Here is a 20,062-nt window from a genome sequence, read left to right as displayed (position 1 = left end):
CTTTAAGAACCAGTGAGGATGAAGACACCAAGGAAACAGGGTCTTCCTAACACTCAACAGGACTAACAGACATGCAAGCTGAGAGATTGAGCATGCACTAGGCATGCAAGGTCTGCATCAGATGGAGTCCTTAGAGCTGAGAAAAGTGGACACAAATTCCCAATCCCTAACATTGACACTACCTCCAATTGATACCTACTTATAAAAGAACATTAGTTTTGTCCAGCTGCATCTCACTGAGTCTACAAACCACACTAAATGGCAAGTCTCATGCCCAGCAGTAGTTGGCCAATACAAAACAAACTCAGTGGTATTTTGGGAGATCCTTTGCTTATATTATAATACTTTGAGTGGGCATTATCTTTTTTCCTCCTTGTAAGTCTTTTGAGTATATATTATGGTTTCCTGTGTTGTGTTTTTGTGGGATTATAAGCCAACATGTATGTGTCTGTATCTCTAGATGTTTCTTGTACTACTCCACTTTATTATTATTATTAGTTAGAGTATGGATTTGGAGGGGGATTTTAGTTCACACTGAATGAACTAACATAGTATGGTGGTTATTTTCCCAATGTACTGTTATACTGAGAGCATACACATGAGGAGATCTAAGGGCATGCCATTCCTTCCTGAAGTACTTACATCTAATACTGCAGCCATTCAAGTCTTATTCTGTACATGCAATCTCTTCACCAGATGTCTAAGAAGCTCGCCGCTAGTTGTGCAGGCGAGTACATGTGTGTAACATGCCCCTCCCACCCCATGCATGCACACTCAAAGGTATATATACTGACAGATTGTCCTGTAGGTAAGAGAACAATATGACTACTAGAAAAGGTTAAGGGCTGGAAATCACAGTAATATGTTTGTAACTTCCAGTGAATCTACCATGGTTTCAAAGTAAAAGGTTTTGAGCAGCTATGGTAGTAAACACCTGCTCTCCAGAGTTGGAAGTCAGGCTAAGCAACACTGAGAGACCCTGTATCTTTTTTATAAGAAAAAAGATGGAGGCTTGAAGAACACAGTTCGTTGGTAGAACTCTGGCCAAGCGTGTATAGTGCCCTGAGTGTGGTATCCATAACCACAGGAAGAGAAGGTTTCAAAAATGACTGTGTGGTGCATGAATGAGCAGATGATGGAATAGCATTTGTGTCTACTAACAAGGAAAACATCGATACTAAACCACACTGTAGTCCTTGAGAACAGTCTGCACACACAAAAGATCACAGCCAGGTAAATGCACGCACAGAAAGCTGTTCTGTGGTACCCACAAGCTAGGGAAGGTGGGAACGGAGAGCAACTGCTAACAGAGTTTCTTTAGGAACTGATAAAAGATTGTAAACTTGATGGTCAGGATATGATGGTCTGAATCTAGTAAAAACCAGTAAACTGTGTGTATTAAATGGGTGAACTGTCTATCTCAGTAAGGCTGCTACCACGAACCAACAAATGTCACGTGGCACACACCCAGACACACCACAGCCTGCACCACACCCTGTGCTCACCTCTATGACTCCTACTCCAAACGAACACAACTATACCCCATATATGTCTATATTCTCTGCAACATGACAGAAGTAACAGGTCAAAAGGATAGCCAGCAATGAGAAACTTTCTAAACAGTGCCTAAAAGGGATGCTTTCAATCAAACCTGAATGACAAAGGGCAATCAGCATATTAGCCTCCAAAGATCCCCGAGGCTGCCTCCTTCTAGTCTGATAAACCACCCAGACCAGCATTGATGAAAAAATGCTTCCCAGCGGCTTCCCCACTCATCTGTCATGCTACCTCAGAATGGGGCCAAAAGAAGATGTTTGTGGGAAACTCCAGCTGACACACACAGGCTTTCAAGGCTTAGTTCATTTCCACACTAATTTCAGGAGAGGCATGTAAGACAGAGGAAGCCCTGGATATACAAGAGAGCCAAATGCTTTTCAATTTGTTTTTAAAAGCCGTGGTTGGTTGGTAAAATAACAATTTCATATGTATGTGGCAGAAGACATCAGCAGGTATGCTCCACTGAACAGCACACACACTGTGGTCATTCTCCATGTTTGTTTTCTAAAACTGATACAGGACTGAGGGTGTAGCTTGGTAGCAGAGCACCTGCAGCATGCACAAAACCATCAATTGCCAGTACTGCAATTTTTTTAAAGGTATACATCTCCATCTTCCTAAAGATAAACTAAAGAAGGTTTCTATGGGTTTGGGGATATGGGTTGGTACCTTGCTAGCATGCACAAGGTCCAGGGTTCCAGGTCCAGCACATCTAAGAAAAAAAATGTAAAAGCAGTTTGTCATGAACTATTGCTGCTGTTTCTCATCCTTCTTTCCCTTCTCTTTCTCAGTCTTTTGCTAGCAAAATCAGTCAATTGCAATAAATGTTGGTAAATCACCATTTCCAGTGCATAAAGCCAACCTTGTCACACTATTTTTTTAAGCTCAGGGAATACAGGGAGGCTGACGTGTTAATTCACTGCATAGTGAGAAATCCATTTTGCCATTTCACTTACTCAGAAGCAATGCAGGCAAATCCTTTTTCTTCAGACCTCTCTTCTATCTTCAATTACCTGTTAATGAATAATATCCAAAGTAAGATGAAAATGTCAACCAATACATGCTGAAGTATATATTGTCAACAACTTATTACTGGGCAGAGAGGTGACTTAGTTAAGTCTAGTCAGTAAGTCCTGCGTGCAGATGCTTTAGTCGACAACGGACTACATAAAAGACAGCGTACCCATACACTTTCATCACCTGTGGTATCACAGCTAGGCTACTTCCAGTTCATGTACTCTATGGATGTCCACCCAGCAAAATCTAAGGGTGAATTACTTAGAGCACATCCCTCTGAAGAGCTCCTCACTCAACTATACTGTAACAGCACTAAGAATCACGTAAGGTGGAAGGCAGTGATCACTGATTAACTTAGTCTGTACCTCTGTATAAAGTGCAAAGAGACAGTTCACATAAACCCACTCAGAGTTTATCATGATCTCAGGAGCCCATAAATGACATTTCTCAGTTACAGAAATCCTGCCCCGCAACCTTCTGAATGATAACACAACCTCCTCTGTCATCCAAAAAAATACCAAGTGAAAAGTGAAGATTTTCCTTTTAAGTCAAGGTTTAAGACACAGATAATTTTAAATGGGCAGACTGCAGTAGCATACAACTGTAATCCCAGGATTCAGGGAGCAGAAACTGAGTTATCTTAACTTCAAGCCTAGCCTGGGCTATATAGTAACCTACAGAGTCACCCTGATTGTTACAACTGAAATAGCTGTTTCCCATATATTCTAGTCTAAGAGTGTATGGTAGGGAAAGCATAATGGGGAATGGATGGCACTCACTAGGTACAGGCAAGAGAGGAGAAAGGTCAGAATGTGTGATGCCGCCAGTTTCCAGTAACAAATAGCTCCATCAGCAAACTCAAATACATATATGTGCATATACACATAAAGAACCATGGTCAACTGATTTCCAGAGAGCTCATACCTATACTAGCATTGGTAACATCTCAAGACATGCCCCAGTGCAAGCTGATTTTACAATCACTACAACATTAGCTCCCAATGCAGGTAAGAACGGAGGGCTAAGAAGCCATGCCTAATGAATAAGTGTGTCTGTCCACCAATATTCACTTATCCTTTATGTCTTCCGTGTGTAAGACAATCCTATTTTCACAGCTGCATATCCTCATCCTAGGGGAAATCTATAGGGCCTTCATGGCTGAGGGGGCAAGGACAAAGAGAAAGGGAAACTGAGGTTCTAACTCTTTGGCATGTTGCCTTCCCCTCACCCCCGGGAAGAAGACAGAGCCATTTAGATATAAAGACAGGCACACACAAAAGCAGCTACATGTCCAGTCAGTGAAGGCTGACAGAATTCATGGCTCACAGTTTTGAAACATCTACAGTCAGCGAGCAGGTCAGTTTCCAAGATACCTGCTTGTGTATTTAAATACTTGGCCCCCAGCTGGTAGCACTATTTGGGAAAAGCTTTGAGACTTTTAAGTAATGAGATCTGACAGAAGTAAGCCACTGATGGCAGACCTCATGCTCAAACTGTTATTGCCACAGCTGCCACACTGTAGTGTACTATACTCTTCTTGAGTGTGTGTGTGTGTTTTGCACATGTTCATGAGTGCAGTGTTCACAGTGGCTACTACAACTGAGGATGAGAATGTCCTTTGTGTGGAATGGTAAAGATTAGGAGCGCTGTTACAAATCTTACAATCACATACAATATTCCTCCCTTTGTTTTGAGGTGCTAGTTTCAGCTATATGGTAGCCTAAAAATATTAAGTGTAAAATTCTGCAACTAAACAACTCCTTTGTTTTAAATGGCACCCAATTCTGATTTGTATGAATTCTTGTGCTGCTACCCTCTGTGTCATCCAAAGTACGATTCACTCCTTGGTTCAGCGCCTGCTGTTCCTTGCCTATATACATGCTCTCCCACATTGATCAATTAGAGGGATCTGTTATTATATGGCTTGTCATACCACTACAATGCTTATATATTCAAATACATCTTATTTTACTTAATAATAACTGTCATGCTAAAGTTACTTATCCACTTCATTGCACTCCATCACAGAGGCATCACAAGAACATTTGGGTACCATGCAATGATATTGTGAGGGAGATTCACATTCATATAGCTCTTATAGTATACTGTTACAACTGTTTTTTTATTATTGTTGTTAATCTCTTACTGTGGTGAAATATCTTCAGCTATTATCTGAGGAAGTTAGGGAGATTTCCCATGATCAGCAAACTGGCCAATTGCCTTCATCCACAGCTTTTCATTCTGTACTCACCCGTTTTGTGAATGCCAGATGTCTAGACCCACACTTCACTCTTCGTGTAGGATACTAAGCAGGTCTCCTAACTGGTTTCCTATTGCCTAGTCTCATGCCCTTGGAGAGAGATTATTTACCCCGTTGAGACCTGCAGCACACTCAACACCTCTGTTCTTTACAACTCTGCTTCTTATGCAGAACCCAGGCCTGTCTTGCCAGATTTATTCCTTGTAGAATATACCCTTTTGGTTACTTGATTAAAAAGTAAAAAGTAAGACCCCTCAAGGAGCACTGTGGTCTCTGAGTTGTCATCTCTTGGTAAGAAGCAGACCATTTTCATGATTCTATTCTCTCTAGGAATTAAGAGCACAGGCCAGAGAAGCTGAGACAGAACCAGCTGGCTAGGCATCCCAGGGTCCAGAATGCTCAGCGCCTTCTGTTCTTTGCCTATATACAGTAAATGACTTCCTGAAGGATGACACAATGTTAGGGGACAGCCTCTACAACATACACTAAAGAGCCTACAGTATCCCTTGAGAATGTCATATATCTAAAATTGGTTTTGGGATTGAACTCCATAGTATGTATAAAGAATTTACAGCCTTGTCAATCAGTACTGGGTTACTCAGACAAAAACCTGGTGTGTGTGGAGTGGGCTCTCATCATCTACCGTCCCCTTAAAACAGAACGAGGGGCATCTATGTTACCCATATGCTACTGCTCATCAATATTATCAGTTGGCAAAACTGGTGGCATAACCCTGTCACCTCATCACTCAAGAAGTGGAGACAGGAAGATAGCTAGTTTGAGGGCAGCCTGGAATACAGAACAAGACCATGGGCCAAAACCAAACAGATAGGCCATGTGCCAAAATAAATAAGCAAGCAACTGAAAGGTATCAATTAAAAAGATTTTAAGAAATATCAAAGATGTCAAGGAATTGATGAAAAGTATATTATTCCAAACTTTCCCTTTTTACATCAAGAAAAAAAGTTATTTCTGCACTAATTCCTTGTATTTGTTTCATATAATTTTTTTCTTTGCTTTTAGGATGTGTGGGAGGGTATCTTTGTCTAGTATTCTCCATGTTTTGTTTTGCTTGAGACAGTCTCTTGGTGAACCTGCAGTTCACCAATTGGGCAAGACTACCTGACAAGCAATTCCTGAGTACCTATGAGCCCCAGATATGAAGTTACAGATGCACACTAACACACCCAGCTTTGACATGGGTGCTGAGGATCTGAACTCTGGTCCTTGTACTTGTGTGGCAAGCACTTGACCCACCAAGCCATCTAGTTCCTGTGAACTTTCATTTTCTGCAAACCTCAGGTAGCCTATTTAAGGCCCACATTTCAATGGAGTTTAGAGAAAGCTCACCCTGTAAGTGGATAGAAAATAACTTAAGTGTGCATAATCTAATGGCCAATAATTTATTGTGTGTGTATGCGCGTGCGTGCGTATACACATGTACATGCACACACGCCTGCAAGCCAGAGGCCAGAAAAGAGCATCAGATCCCCTAGAGTTAGAGTTATAGGCAATGGTGAGCCAACTGACATGGTGCTGGGAACAGAACTCTGATCCTCTGCAAGAGCAGCAAGTGCTCTTAACCACTGAGTCATCTCTCCAGCCCCCAAGACCCTTTTATTGCAGTAAAATTCAATGATTTTGGTACTTTGTTAGTCACTAGTGATCTTTCTTGTACAAACCATTTTTGAAGAACTTTATCCTTCATGTGCAGACCTGAATGACCTCCAAAGCTTTGCCTAGGGTCTGGCAGAAACTGTGTGTGATCCAGTATTCATCTCACTAAATTTAGAAATACACTGTGTCCCTGAGGCACTTCCACCGGAAGCAAGATTAAAATAGGATGCATGCCGCTAACACACCAGAATTCAAAAGCTACTGCCAGCTAACAACCTCCAAGAAACCACAACAGTCTCAGTCAGTGAAGTCCTTATCTTTCTCCACCCAGGAAAAGAGGGGAAAAAAAGAAATGATCATGGCTCTCACAATCACATACAAAATAGAAAAAGTGAAATAACAAGGACCAGAGCAAACAGAAGGCAACCACAGCAGGGAAATGGAGCTGAAGCCAACATGAAGGCACTGTACAAATGTTCCCAGTGAACACAACTTTGTACCAGGAGGTTGGGAAACACAGATCTGATTCTTGGTTTCTCATGACTACCAGGGAAAGACAATGAGGTGCTTATTCAACAGCAAGGACAAACTATCAGAAACTGCACTTCTAGACTTTTTAAGCTGTATAAAAATTTCTTCCATGGGTCTCAGAAAGAAATTTTTCTGAAGTGGGAACAGGTTAGGTTCAGTAAACAAAGGGGACAGTTCTTTTAATAACCCTCAATCCTGGCTAACTGGGCAACACAGAAAACCAGCTAAGCAAATAAAATCTGAGTGACTACAGTATAGATTCCTGCAGCCTGACTTACTTGGAGAATACACTGCAGAAGCATTCACAGACCCAAATGAGCTGCCTGCCTGTCCCTTGGGGGTTGCAGAAACACCTTGCTGTATCTTGCAATCACTTTTTGGTGCCAATAAGTATACCAGTTCCATATATTTTCTAAGGGGAGAGTGAGAATGCGCCCCCACACTATGAGTTCCCCACAATTGGGTCAGCACATTCAGGGTGCAAGGGATAAGCCTCACCCTGGGAAAACCACCTTCGTGATCATGGTATCTTCCCCTCCCTGCTTAACAGTTGTTTAGTAACCCATCATGTGGCTAGATCAGGGTTTTTCACCATTGCCTTCAAGCCCTCAAGTAATAATACATGAAATCAAGAACCATTTAAGAAAAAAATTTTTGAGACAGGGTTTCTCTGTATTTTTTTTGAGCCTGTCCTGGAACTCGCTCTATAGACCAGGCTGACCTCGAACTCATAGAGATCCTCCTGCCTCTGCCTCCCGAGTGCTGGGATTAAAGGAATGCACCACCAATGCCTGGCTATTCATGTATTTTTAAAATGTATTTATTACAGTACTAGATTGAATCCAGGGCTCCACATGTGCTAGGAAACTGTTCTACCGCTTACTTAACTACAACCCCAGCTGAAGAACCTTTCTATGTTATTCTTTCAAAGCAGATCCTCACTATGTGGCTCAGGGTATCCTGGAACTCTCTAAGCAGTCAGGAAGAATCTCGAATTCCTTATCCCTAATTGCAACTACTGAGTCCCAGCATTATAGGCATGGGCTACCATGTCATTATGCAGTGCTGGGGAACAAACCCAGAGTTAGCTGCATGCTAGACATACTCCACCAACTGAGTCAAACACCCACTGCTGATTTGTTTCCTTTCCTTTTTTTTTTTTTGAGATAGGTTTTCCTTCTGTAGCTCTGACTGACCTAGAACTTGCTATGTAGACCAGCACTGGCTTACCACTTCCTGCATTCTTGCAGCTTCTACCTATGAATGCTGAAGTTTCATGCATGAGCCATCATAGCTGGCCTCCAAAAATAATTTTTTAAGCATTAAAAAATGTGTGTATCACCTATATAGTAAAACCCAAAGTCTGGCTTTCACAATATAACAATGCTTCAGAAAAGCATACCTAATAACAAGATTACAATAAACAATGACATTACATCCCAGGATGCTGTTTAAATAATCTATTTTCCCATTTATTACACAAATGTCTGAGGAGTATTTACAAAAGGTCACACTTATTAGACAATTGATTTAAGATTATTATTGATAGCTGGTAGATCCCTACAAATTTCCAAATTTCTTGAGAAATAATTTTTGAAATGTCTAGCATAAAACATTTACATAAATTTGGGTTGGGAATTTGAGGGGAAACTCATAGTGAGCAAATTATGACTTACATTTCAGTCTAGCAATATGACCATTACAAGATGCGAACCAGTGGCATCAAACCTGAATTGCAGTATCTCTGTTTATCCAAGAGCCAACTGCCTGAATAGGCTCTTCCTTGTGCCTGCTCCTCCCTCATCTATGTGAAGACAGTGACTAAATGAATCTCTCCTCTGAGATAAGAGCATAGTGACTTATGTGCCTTTGACCAAGCAAATACAGCAAAGGTGATGCCACTTCTATTTTGACAGCAAATGTCCTCTCTACTGTTCTGCTGGCTAGAAGAAATCAAGCATCTATCTTCTTTCACTGTCTCTCACTTTTTGTTAGTTTGTTTGTTTTCAGGTTTTATTTTACATATGAGTGAGCCTGTGTGTGTGTGTGTACATGTGTACATACCACATGCACACCTGGTGCCCACAGGTCAGAGCAGAAGTGTTCATAACCACTAAGCTATCTCTCTTTAGCCCCAGGGGGATGTGTTTTGTCTCCCCTAGAATCTCATGTCCTGCACATAAAGAGTAGTCATTTGATGTGTATGGATTCATCTCAAGTTTTAGCAAGCAAACTTAATTTAAAAACACATGTACTCAGTATTCTGCACATTGGAAGTGTAGTGAGAACTGAATTTTTTTTTTACATTCTTGAGAGCTTAGCCTCTGAGGCACAAATATAAGTGAGCTTACTAGAGAAACAACACTGTATCATACTGTAGAGTGATCAAAATGTTATAGATGGAAGGAACTAGAAAGATGTCACAAAGTCTTGCCATTTCAGAAGTTGGCACTAATGACAGAAGGATCATTATTAATAGTGATTCTATTTCAAAATTGTCTATATTTGGATGATGGATCACATAGTCACCAAATGTTTTACTTGGTCAATAACCAAGATGGTAGAGGTTAGACTATAGCTGAACCAACTAGGAAAAGTCAAGTCCTGGGCATATGTCTCTACACAGACACTAAGACTTCTTAAATATGACAATATAAATAAGAAAAAGAGGCCCCAGATTAGAACCGTGTGAATCACCAAAGAAGCCTTCTACATCTGCTATGTTAAAACAATAACCTCAATAAACTCTACAGATGCAACACTGAGCCTCGACCTGCCCACTTCCCAGAACCATCTGGCATTGCTGTTTCAGAACCGCCTCTCTCACTGCCTTATGTAATAGCCACCACACCATGTTCGAAGGCATGCCTTGCACGTGGACTCCCAATTCCAAGCAGAACAGAGCTACATTGGGGTTTGGCCCAGTCAACATGTATGAAATAGGTCAATATGGTCATATGGGAACATTTGAATAAGAATGGCCCCATAGGTTCATATATTTGAATGCTTAGTCATCAGGAAGCAGCACTACTTCAGAAGGATTAGGAGGCGTAGCCTTTTTGGAGTGGGTATGGCAAATGCCACTGGGTGGTAGACTTGGAGGTTTCAAAGGCCCAAGCAAGGCCCAGAGGCTTCTCTTCCTGCTGCCTACAGATCTGGATGTAGAATTCACAACTACCCTTCTAGCACCATACCTGCTTACATGGCGCAAAGCTTCACGCCATGGTGACAATGGACTAAGCTTCTGAAACTGTAAACAAGCCCCAATTAAATGTTTTTTATTTTAAGACTTGCCACGATTTCCTCAGAAGATCTTGTCCCGTTCCCCTTGTGGGGGTTGGTCCCATGTATGCCTCTCTTAGGGTCCTCCATGTTTCCTAGCTTTTCTGGGGTTGTGGATTATACAGAGGGATACTCTCTCAGCCTACTAGATACAGAGAGGAGAGCCTTAGTCCAGCCCCAAATGATGTGACAGACTTTGATGATCCCCATGGGAGGTCTCACCCTCCCTGAGGAGTGGATGGGGGATGGGGTGGGAAATGGGAGGATGGTAGTAGGGAGAAGGAGCTGGGATTGTTATGTAAAATAAGATTTTTAATTTAAATTAAAAGAGTTGCCAAGATCTCTTCCTAGCAATAGAATAGTGACTAACACAGGCTTCCTTCATGCCTCCACCTGGGTCCCTATCTAGTACCCAGAAGTCATTATGTCAAGGGTAGACTTACTCTGACTTTAAGTTCTCTTCAGTACTCTGACTTACCAACTGGCGCCTTTCTAGTCCATGCTCCAAACACTGCCATTGTCATCTTGGACTCTCTTCCTTTCTCTCTCCCCATCATTCTCTCCATCAAATCATAAGTCCTATCACTATATCCACATAGCACCCTTAACATTTCATCTCTCCACATGCACTGTCATTTCTCAAATGGTGGTACTCTGTGGTCTTTGCATAGTGACAAGAATTGGTGTCAACCTGATGAATTCTTCTGCAAAAAAACATAAATTCTTCCTAAAGCAGTTGTCTGACCGTATTTCATCATTCAAAAACATGCCATCAGTTACATCATTATCTTAGAAAAATGAACAAAACATGTTCCTTCCATCAACTGCCTGGACATGTGATTCCTATGCCACTAGAAGAGATGAAGATGGGGACCAGTAACATTCACAAGAATGATATACAATACTTCAGATTCCACTTGTAGTAAATGAAATAATGTCCTCCTCCCCATGAGTTTCCCTCACACTTCAATCCCCTCAAGCCAGAACTATGTCTGATTACTAACAGGGCTGAATAAAAGTTGCAGATAGAAATTAGATTGCTAAAGAGCTGACAACATTTAGAGAGAAAGAAATCACCCTGGATTACATGGGGGGTAGTTGCTAAACATGAGTTTCCCTTCCATTACAAGTCTTCTAAAGCAGGTCACATCACACAAACGAATTCTATCCTAGACCGTGTTCTCAAAGGAGTTCTTCAAACAAGGAAGGGGGCAGAAGAGCCAATGCTTGTGTCCTTCTCCCGCCCCCCCCAAAATGCAAGCCATCTCTACTGGCTTTCAGAGAGGAAAGGGCTGTATTCTAAGGGATGTAGTAACTCTGGGCTAAGGCAATATGGATGGGGGTTCCCTCCAGCCTCCAGAAAACAGCATGATGTTGCTTTTAGCCCAACGAGCTGATTTCAGATTTGTGACCTCCAAACTCTGAAACAGTAAAGCTGTGTTATTTTCCTCACCTAAGTTTATGGAAGGAAGACCGTTACGGCAGCCAGTAGAAACTAGTACACCCCTTCCCTCTTGCTGCCGAGTGCCCACTACAGAACATTGGCACCACTTTACAGTACTTAGCATTTTGTGTTAGAAGGCTCCGTGCTTCACAATGACTATGAAGCCCCAGTTCTATGCCTCAGGCAGATTATAACATGTGCAGTCCTTTGTCATCCCTGGAACAAGCAGCCCTAAAATTCATCCCTGTTGCTTAAGTGAAAGAACAACCCTGTCACTCAGGCCTAATGACAGTGGGTGAGCACCTCCTATTAGTTCTGGACCCTACTGTCCTGTCCCTACTTACTCCACTCTACGCATATTTCATTCTTACTTTCCTGAAAATTCTGATCACACTCCCTCAGGGGCACACATGGCATCTTATTTTGAGTTTCACGCCATGCCATCTTGTCCCCTGCATTGAAGTTTCCATTCTGAAAAACTCTGTCACTCAGTTGGCCTCATGCTTGGTCTGCACCTTTGAAATCAAGGAACTCTTGCACTCTGTGCTTTAGAAGTGTAGAATAAAGAGTTGGGGGCTGGGGAGAGGGCTCAGTTGGTAAAATACTTGTCACACAAGCACAAGGCCTGAATTTAGATCCTGACACCCATAGAAAAAGCCAGGCACATTGGAGAATTAGCTGCTGTGGCACAGTAAAGAGCCACTCCAGCAAAAAATCAGCAAGCTCCAGAGTTGTTGTGAGTTCCTGGTCTTGAAAAAGAAGGAAGAGGGCAATAGAGGAAGGTATCGGACACTGACCTCTGGCCTCCTCATTACACACATAAAGAAAGAGAAGAAAAAACATCTTTGAAAAGCTGAAAATGCTGTAGGAGAGATGGTTCAATTGTTAGAAGCACTGGCTGCTCATCCAGAACCCAGGTTTGATTCCCAGCACCCACATGGTGGCTGACAACCTTCTGAAACTTAAGTGTCAGCAGATCTGGTGCCGCCTTCCCACCTCCATCAGCACTGGGCATGTGCATGGTACACAGACATGTGTTGGCAAAATACACATACACATAAAATAATTTTCAAAAATCTTTTAAAGTTGAAGATTTATTTGTTTTCTTGTTGCTATGATCGAACACCTTAGTTCAGAGAAGAGTTTATTTGTGGGCTAAAAGTCTTAAGATATACTCCACCATGGCAGGGAAGGTGCAGGTGGCAGCAGCTGGTCACATTGCTTACATAGACAAGAAACCAAAGCACATAGAATAGTATGGCATCAAGACCTAACCCCAGTTCATTCTGTGAGGCTATTCCCACTAAAGGTTCCACAACCTTCCCAAACAGCATCAGTATTCAAAGCTCATCGGTCCATGGGAGTCAGCTCGCATTGAAACCAGAACATCATTTGACCCAATGGTTTTGCTCCTACAAATATAAACAAGACAGCGAATACATACCATAGCAGCTATATCACAACAGCAAAAAAAGGCAAACAAATATCAAATTAAAGTAGATCTTCTAAGTGAGAATTTTGCAGAAGAGGAGAAATTGTAGGACCCTCCAGACACACCATATGAAAAAGGAAGAGATGAACTAGACATAAAAAATAGCAGAAACATATCACTTAATTCTAAGGGCTGGTTTATCACTAAAATATGGCATCCTTAATACTAGCTCTATCATGGGACAGGGGCCAGCGGGTGCTTTTCTGTATATCCTGAAAGATCAATGTACAGAATCCTGAAATGTTCAATGAAAAAAAAGGTGTGGTGTACGCTATGTACTTACAATAGAAATGCAATAATACTGGTCTTGTCATTAAAATCATGGGATACAGAAACAGCAACTGAAGTGCTCCTGAGTGACTGAGACAGAAGCTGTTGCTGGCCATGCTCACCCCTTCTTGAGGGGTGTCAACATGTGTAATTTTTAGGATTCTGCATAAATTTCTTTTAAACCGGTATTATTGCCTAATGTTATCCAGCCACCATTGGAAACTAGAGGGGGGGGGAATCCCTGCTCTGCAAATAAAGCTAATTAAACACCTGTGTAAAATTTTTTTGAAATGAGAATATACAAATCCATGGGCACAAATAGATTAGTGGCTGCCAGGGAGACATGGGTCACAATGTGTTGCTAATGGTTTCACCAAGATATCAATGTCTACCCGATTACACACACACACACACACACACACACACACACACACACACACACACACACACACACACACAGGCCAGTGGATCATAGAACTATAAAAGGCAAATTTTGCTGGGGGCTGGAGAGATAGCTTGGCAGTTAAGTGCACTGGATGCTCTTCCAGAGTCCTGAGTTTAATTCCCAGCAACCACATGGTGACTCACAACAATCTGTAAGGAGATCTAATGCCCATTTATGTCATGCAGGCATACATGCAAATAGAACAATCATATGCATAAGTAATTTTTAAGAAAGGTGAATTTTGCAGTGTATTAGAGCTCAATAAAGCTCATTTTTAGTGAGGCCCGGGGTACAAGCCTACAATCACCACACTGGGGAGACTAAAGCAGGAGAATTGCCATGACTTCCAAGACAAGACGGGATACATAGTGAGACCTTGTCTAAAAAAACAAACAAACAACAAACAAGGGGCTGGTGAGATGGCTCAATGATTACAGCACCTGCCATGTGTTCAATCCCCAGAGCCCACATGGTAGGAAAGCACCACCCTCCACAAGTTGTTCTCTGACTACCGCATTTACATCAAGGAACTCACACACATATATAAACTACAATAATAATAATTCTAATTTTAAACCAATAATGAAGCATGGGTTTCCTTTTGTTAAAGTTCTCCAAGCCCTTTGAAGCCAGAATTATGAATGCCCAATGTCAAACATACATGGTACATTGTTATTGGACAGTCCAAAAACCTCAAAACATGAAAATCTTTTATTTGCTCCAGGATATAAGGCAATTTAACATACATGCATTCCTTCTCCTGACAAACACATAAAAGCATAATTGAACTTAGTAAGAAAAACAGAGAATGGCTTTCTAATTCAAATTACATCCGAACAATAAATATCGTTGATTGTACATAGCACAGGTTTTCAGTTGGGCTGTGATGAAAAACTAAAATGCATGCAATGTGTCCTGCTAATCACAACAGAACCCAGCTGATGAAACAATACAGTGTGTGCTTACTAGATGCTAAGAACTGTTAAGACTCAAACCCCTCGTTTCTGAACCTCCTGAATCCCTCTCTACTCAAAGCACCTTTGCCATTACTCTGCATGCAAATGGGTCATCTATACATCATAAGACCCTTAAATTCCACACACGCCTTTAATCCCACCACTCTCTGTTTGTGGGAGTGGGCAAGGGACACCGATTCAGGGTCATACCAGTTGAGATTACAACTGTAGAAATAACAGTAGGCAAAAACATTGCTCCATGTGCACGTGTGCATGTGTACACACATGCATGTGGAAGTCAGATGTTGACCTTATTTTTTGAGACTGTGTCTCTCTCAAAAAACCAGGAGCTCAGTGGTTGGCTAGAGTGGATGTCCAATGAGCCCCAGATCCTCCTGTCAAAGCTTCAGTGTTATGGCTTTGGTGGTGTACCACCACACCATCATGCAGACACTTTTTACACAGGCACTAAGGATTCCAATTCGGGTCCTCATGCTTGCAGAGCAAACATCTTACCCACTGAGCCAGGGCCCATATTTCCCTTCATCCTCTAAACAATTAGTTATCTTTGCTTTCAGCAAATCCACACATCTCCACTTGCTTTTGGATTTGTATTGACAGTCCACATTCTCCACTTCAGCATTTGTGGGAAATGGTATGAAAATAGTTACAGTTGAAGCAAAAAACAAACAAACAAAAACAACAAAACAGACATGGATGAAAGTCCAAGCAATTCCCATCTGACCCTGAACCCAGAAGATAAAATCTCTCTAGGTTCTCGTCCTCTGTGCCTACATTATGATCTCCCAAATAACATAGAATAGGTATAATAGTATTCTGAACTGCACAGGCACACAGAATCAGACACAAACCTTCAGGCCACATAGCTTTCATCTGAATGGTAAAAAAACACCTGCCTGATCTCAGGTGAGGCTCAATCTCGTCTTCCCTCCAATCACCCAAGCACTGCTTAGCACGGTCCTGCCCGGGTTTTGGACAGTACCTGCCTCACCTGTTCCCTCCTCTATACCTGCTCCACACAGGTCCTACCTGAGCTCAGCTCACTGTCCCTGGATCATGCACCACCTGTCCCCTGCACTGGACTGAGTGTCAACAGACTCGTTAGTCAGTCTCTAGCCTGACTGGAGGTTCTTCCGACGAAGAAAAGTACACTTTGATCTCAGTCTCAGAGCTGGCTGAGCACCTGTTGTTACAGGTACACAGAAGAGGTTTGTACTGTGAATATATTCCCTACCTACCTCTGAAACCTCATTTCTGAAGAAAAACATTAGGAAAGTCCTTCCCGCAAACACTTGGGAGTGAAAACATGACTAACAATGGTTCTAGGCCAACAAAATTCTGCCTTTGTGCTTACAGGCACTGCAGGGGAGCCCCTCTATCTTCACCTATTTCCATATGAAGAAGCAGCTAGGGAAACCTGGTCCTGTAGACTAAGGAATGAGATCAGAGTAACATCTTACTGGAATTGCAAACTCCAGTCTGGTGGCGACACAAGTCATTCTGGGTCAGGTGGAGACTAGTACAGTACACTATAGACTTCCAACAGTATTCTGGACTTCCATCTAGCAGAGACCAGAAGTACACCTCCCCCAACACTTGTGGCAACTGAAAAAAAGTACTGACAAAGGTCCCTAAAGGATACAACTACCCTTGGTTAAAAACTGCCCTGGACAGATAGCTCGTTGTGTAAACTGCTTACCACACAAGCCGTGAGGACCTGAGTTCAGATCCCCAATACCTACAGAAAATGTGTGTAGTGAATGGTATGTGGGTGGCAGAAACAGATGGAACCCGAATCGACCAAGCTAGCCTAACTGGAGTGCTCCAGGTTCAGTAAGGGACCCTGCCTTTTACCAAAAAAATTAGAGCACCCGAGGAAGACACCTGACTATCAACCTCTATGTTCATCAGGCACATATCCAGGCGTGCACGCACACACACACACACACCAGCATCCTAATCTGTCAGAACTTTTGCAGTGTAAAAACAATCCAAGTTCATTTTGTTTCTAATTTTGTTTTTTGAGGCTGCTTCTTGGGCAGCCCTGACTGACCTAGAACTTGTTGTCCAGTCCAGTCTATCTTCAAACAAGTAATCCTTCTGTTTTGGTTCCTGAGTCCTGGGATTACAGAAGTGAGCCACCATGCCCAGACAGCCTGGGCTTGTTTGAAGGACACTTCATCCTCAACACTAGCTCAATCTATCTTCCCAGATTCTTTTAAATCACACCTTCTTTGGGGAGGATCTAAAACATGTGATACGTGGCTGAGGAAATGCCTTAGTGAGTGAAGTGCTCACTGTACAAGCATGAGAGTGGTGATCTCAATTCAGATCCCCTAAATGCATGTAAACACCAGATTCAGTAGCACAGGATTTTACCTCGAGCAATGTTTAAAGGCAGAGAAAGGTGGACTACTGAAGGCTCAGCAGCCAGCCAGCCTAGCTCGTTGAGTTTCATACACAAAAATAAAGGTATAGGGGCTGGAGAGACTGCTTGGCAGTTAATTACACTATACTGCTCCCCTGGAGGACCCAAACTGGGTTCCCAGCACGCACACTGGACAGCTAACAACCATCTCTAACTGTAGCTCTTGGGAAATAAACACCCTCTTCTGGCATCCATACACATATACACATACAGCATATACTCATGGGCATATACTCATACATCTTTTTAAAAGACAATTTTCATAAAAATAAAGGTTGAGATCACCTGAGAAAAGGCAACTAATATCTTGCCTCTGAACCCACATGTAAACGTGTGCAAACGCGTTGCACACACACACACTACAACATGTATATATACAAAAAAGTCAAAGCAATATACTCTGCCATTGCATCTGTGTGAGTGACCTACATTCCATGAAAATGACCTAAATGTAAATCTGCACAACTCATTTTTCCATTTAAAAAAGGTTCCTATGTTATGAGGAGGATTCAGGATTCCAACAGAAACAGAGATTGCTCCCTCTCATTAGCTTTGCTCAGAAGCCTGCAGCCAGGGGGAACTCAGGAGACCATCCTGCACGTCAAAGCGCATCATCTTTCCCATGGCTGGCCGAGATTTCTGCAGGTTACATAAATACTACTTTTGAATGGTTGTTTATTTTCTTTCCACTTGTGGACTGAGAATTAAATGGATGGCTGGAAACAGTCTACATCAAAGCTCTTTTATCCTTTTAACCACGCTTTCAATGGGGACTTTCATCCAACTCCTATCCCTATGCCCTACCCCCACCTACAGAGCAGAGCCAGACTGCAGAATCACAGGCTATTTCTGGGATCCCAGGCCTGTAGCTCCTTTTAACACAACCAAGCTCACAAGTGAAGGGGCTCTTAGAAATCAAGCCAATTCTCCCGGGTGGGCTCAGAGTGAGTGAACCGTCATACAAGTGTACCTTTGGCCCTGAATCCTCAGAACAGTTTAATCTGTTCTGCCCGCACACCCTCCCCAGTCTTCCCTCTGGAGCTAAAGACTATCATGAAAGCAGTCCCTCACATCATGAAATAAGGTTCATGTTCTGTGTGCATGGAAGCACAGGTGCAGGCCTATAGCTAACATCTGATGTTTTCCTAAGGTGCTCTCTACCATAGGTTTTGAGAGAGTCTCCACTTGAACCTAGAGCTCATCAATAGACTAAACTGGCTGGCTAGCAATTGCCAGGAGTCCTGTCTCTGCCCCAAGCCCCTAGCTCTGGCATTATAACATGCAATACCATACCAAGGTTTTCACATAGATATTGAGTATTCAAACACAGTTCCTCATATTTATACGAACAAACATTTTTCCAACTGAGCTATCAACCCAATTCATCTTTTAATTCCACCCCCACCAACAACTACTTAGAAGTGCCAAAATGTTCAAAGCTTGAAGGTCTCTAAAACTATAAACGGTTTGCAGAGTTGGGCCCAGCGTAGACTAAAGACTGGCACAGACCAATACCCCAATACTGGGACCTAAATACACGGGATGGGGGCTGTGCAACAATGGATAAAGAAACCATTACAGAGAGAAGTTAAAAAGAAGGAAAACTCTTCAGAGCTGCATTTGGCAGTGAACATCAGCAGGAAGCCACACAGGTAAACAATATCCACCCCCAGGGCCTCCTCAACTGAAAGAGCCAAGAAACAACACCAACAGCAATGAGCAAACAACTCTCAGTTTCTAACTGCCATGGTACAAAGACCTGATTCTAGGCCAGGGCCTGGGAATTTGCTCTAGAAATGGGAATGACTTTGCACCTCAGAAAGGAAGGACATGCTTAGAAGGTCATAGACCAAAAGACCCAGGGCTCATCATGAAAAGACTCCCAGTAGTCAAACTTAAAGCAGCTTGTGCATCTAACACAAGTATGACAATGATGGATTAGGACACATTTTATTTATTTGTTTGTTTTTCAAGACAGGGCTTCTCTGTGTAACACTCCTGGAACTCTGTAGACTAGTCTGGTCTCAACATCAGACATCCCCCAGCCTCTGCCTCTCTAGTGCTGGGATTAAAGGTGTGTTCCACCACACCCAGCTTATAACACATTTTTAAAGGACAAATGACTGAATCGGTTTCTTCTGTTGTTGCTGTAACAATATAGCTGGCAAAAGCAATTTAAAAGGAGAAGGAATTATTTTGGCCCACAGTTTCAGCAGTCTATCATGACAGAGAGACACGCATGGGGAAAGCACAACCTTTCCTTTCAAGCCAGCTGGACACACTGCACAGAAGACAGTGAGGAGCAGAGAGGTGAGTGCTGGTGCTCAGCTCACATTCTCCTTTTCATCCAGGCCAGGACCCCAGCCCATGGGGTGGTGCCGCCCACAATGAGGGTACTAACTCAGTTAACATAAATCTAGAAATTCTTCACTCACATATACCACCAGGTTTGGTGACCCTTGATCCTATCAAGTTGACAATCAAAACAACAAACAAACAAACAAAAAACACCCCACAGAATCAGAGCTGAATGTCCTTTTTGAGCACTGTTAACTAGGGGGCTGGAAAGATGGCTCTATAGTTACTTGTTGAATTCCTAGCACCTGCATGGTGGCTCACAGCTTTCTTGTCTTTACACACTTCCAGGGGATCCAACATCCTCTTCTGGCCTCCATGGGCATGCATGTGGTGCACATATATGCAAGCAAAACACTCATACACATACAATAAAGATCTAAAAGA

At 42.4% G+C, this 20,062-nt stretch overlaps 1 protein-coding gene across 21 annotated transcripts in view; it reads right to left on the bottom strand.

The window, feature by feature from the left end:
* The window catches only part of Tbl1x (transducin beta like 1 X-linked), a 155,559-nt gene that overhangs the window by 80,988 nt on the left and 54,509 nt on the right, over positions 1-20,062 (bottom strand). For 12 of the 21 annotated variants that reach the window (XM_013119054.2, XM_040744158.1, XM_040744161.1 and 9 more), the window contains exons 2-3: positions 2,514-2,570; positions 2,227-2,269 (exon numbers count right to left, since the gene is read on the bottom strand). The gene's annotated coding sequence lies outside the window, so the exon portion shown is untranslated. The remainder of the gene's footprint in view (positions 1-2,226; positions 2,270-2,513; positions 2,571-20,062) is intronic. The other 9 variants (XM_013119051.2, XM_021231748.2, XM_040744160.1 and 6 more) reach the window with 1 other exon arrangement.

This window comes from Mesocricetus auratus, unplaced genomic scaffold (genome assembly GCF_017639785.1).
Source record: "Mesocricetus auratus isolate SY011 unplaced genomic scaffold, BCM_Maur_2.0 Super-Scaffold_100003, whole genome shotgun sequence".
In the NCBI taxonomy this organism is placed as follows: domain Eukaryota; kingdom Metazoa; phylum Chordata; class Mammalia; order Rodentia; family Cricetidae; genus Mesocricetus; species Mesocricetus auratus.
Note: the sequence above shows the minus strand (reverse complement) of the source record. Positions and strands in the feature narration are given on the sequence as shown.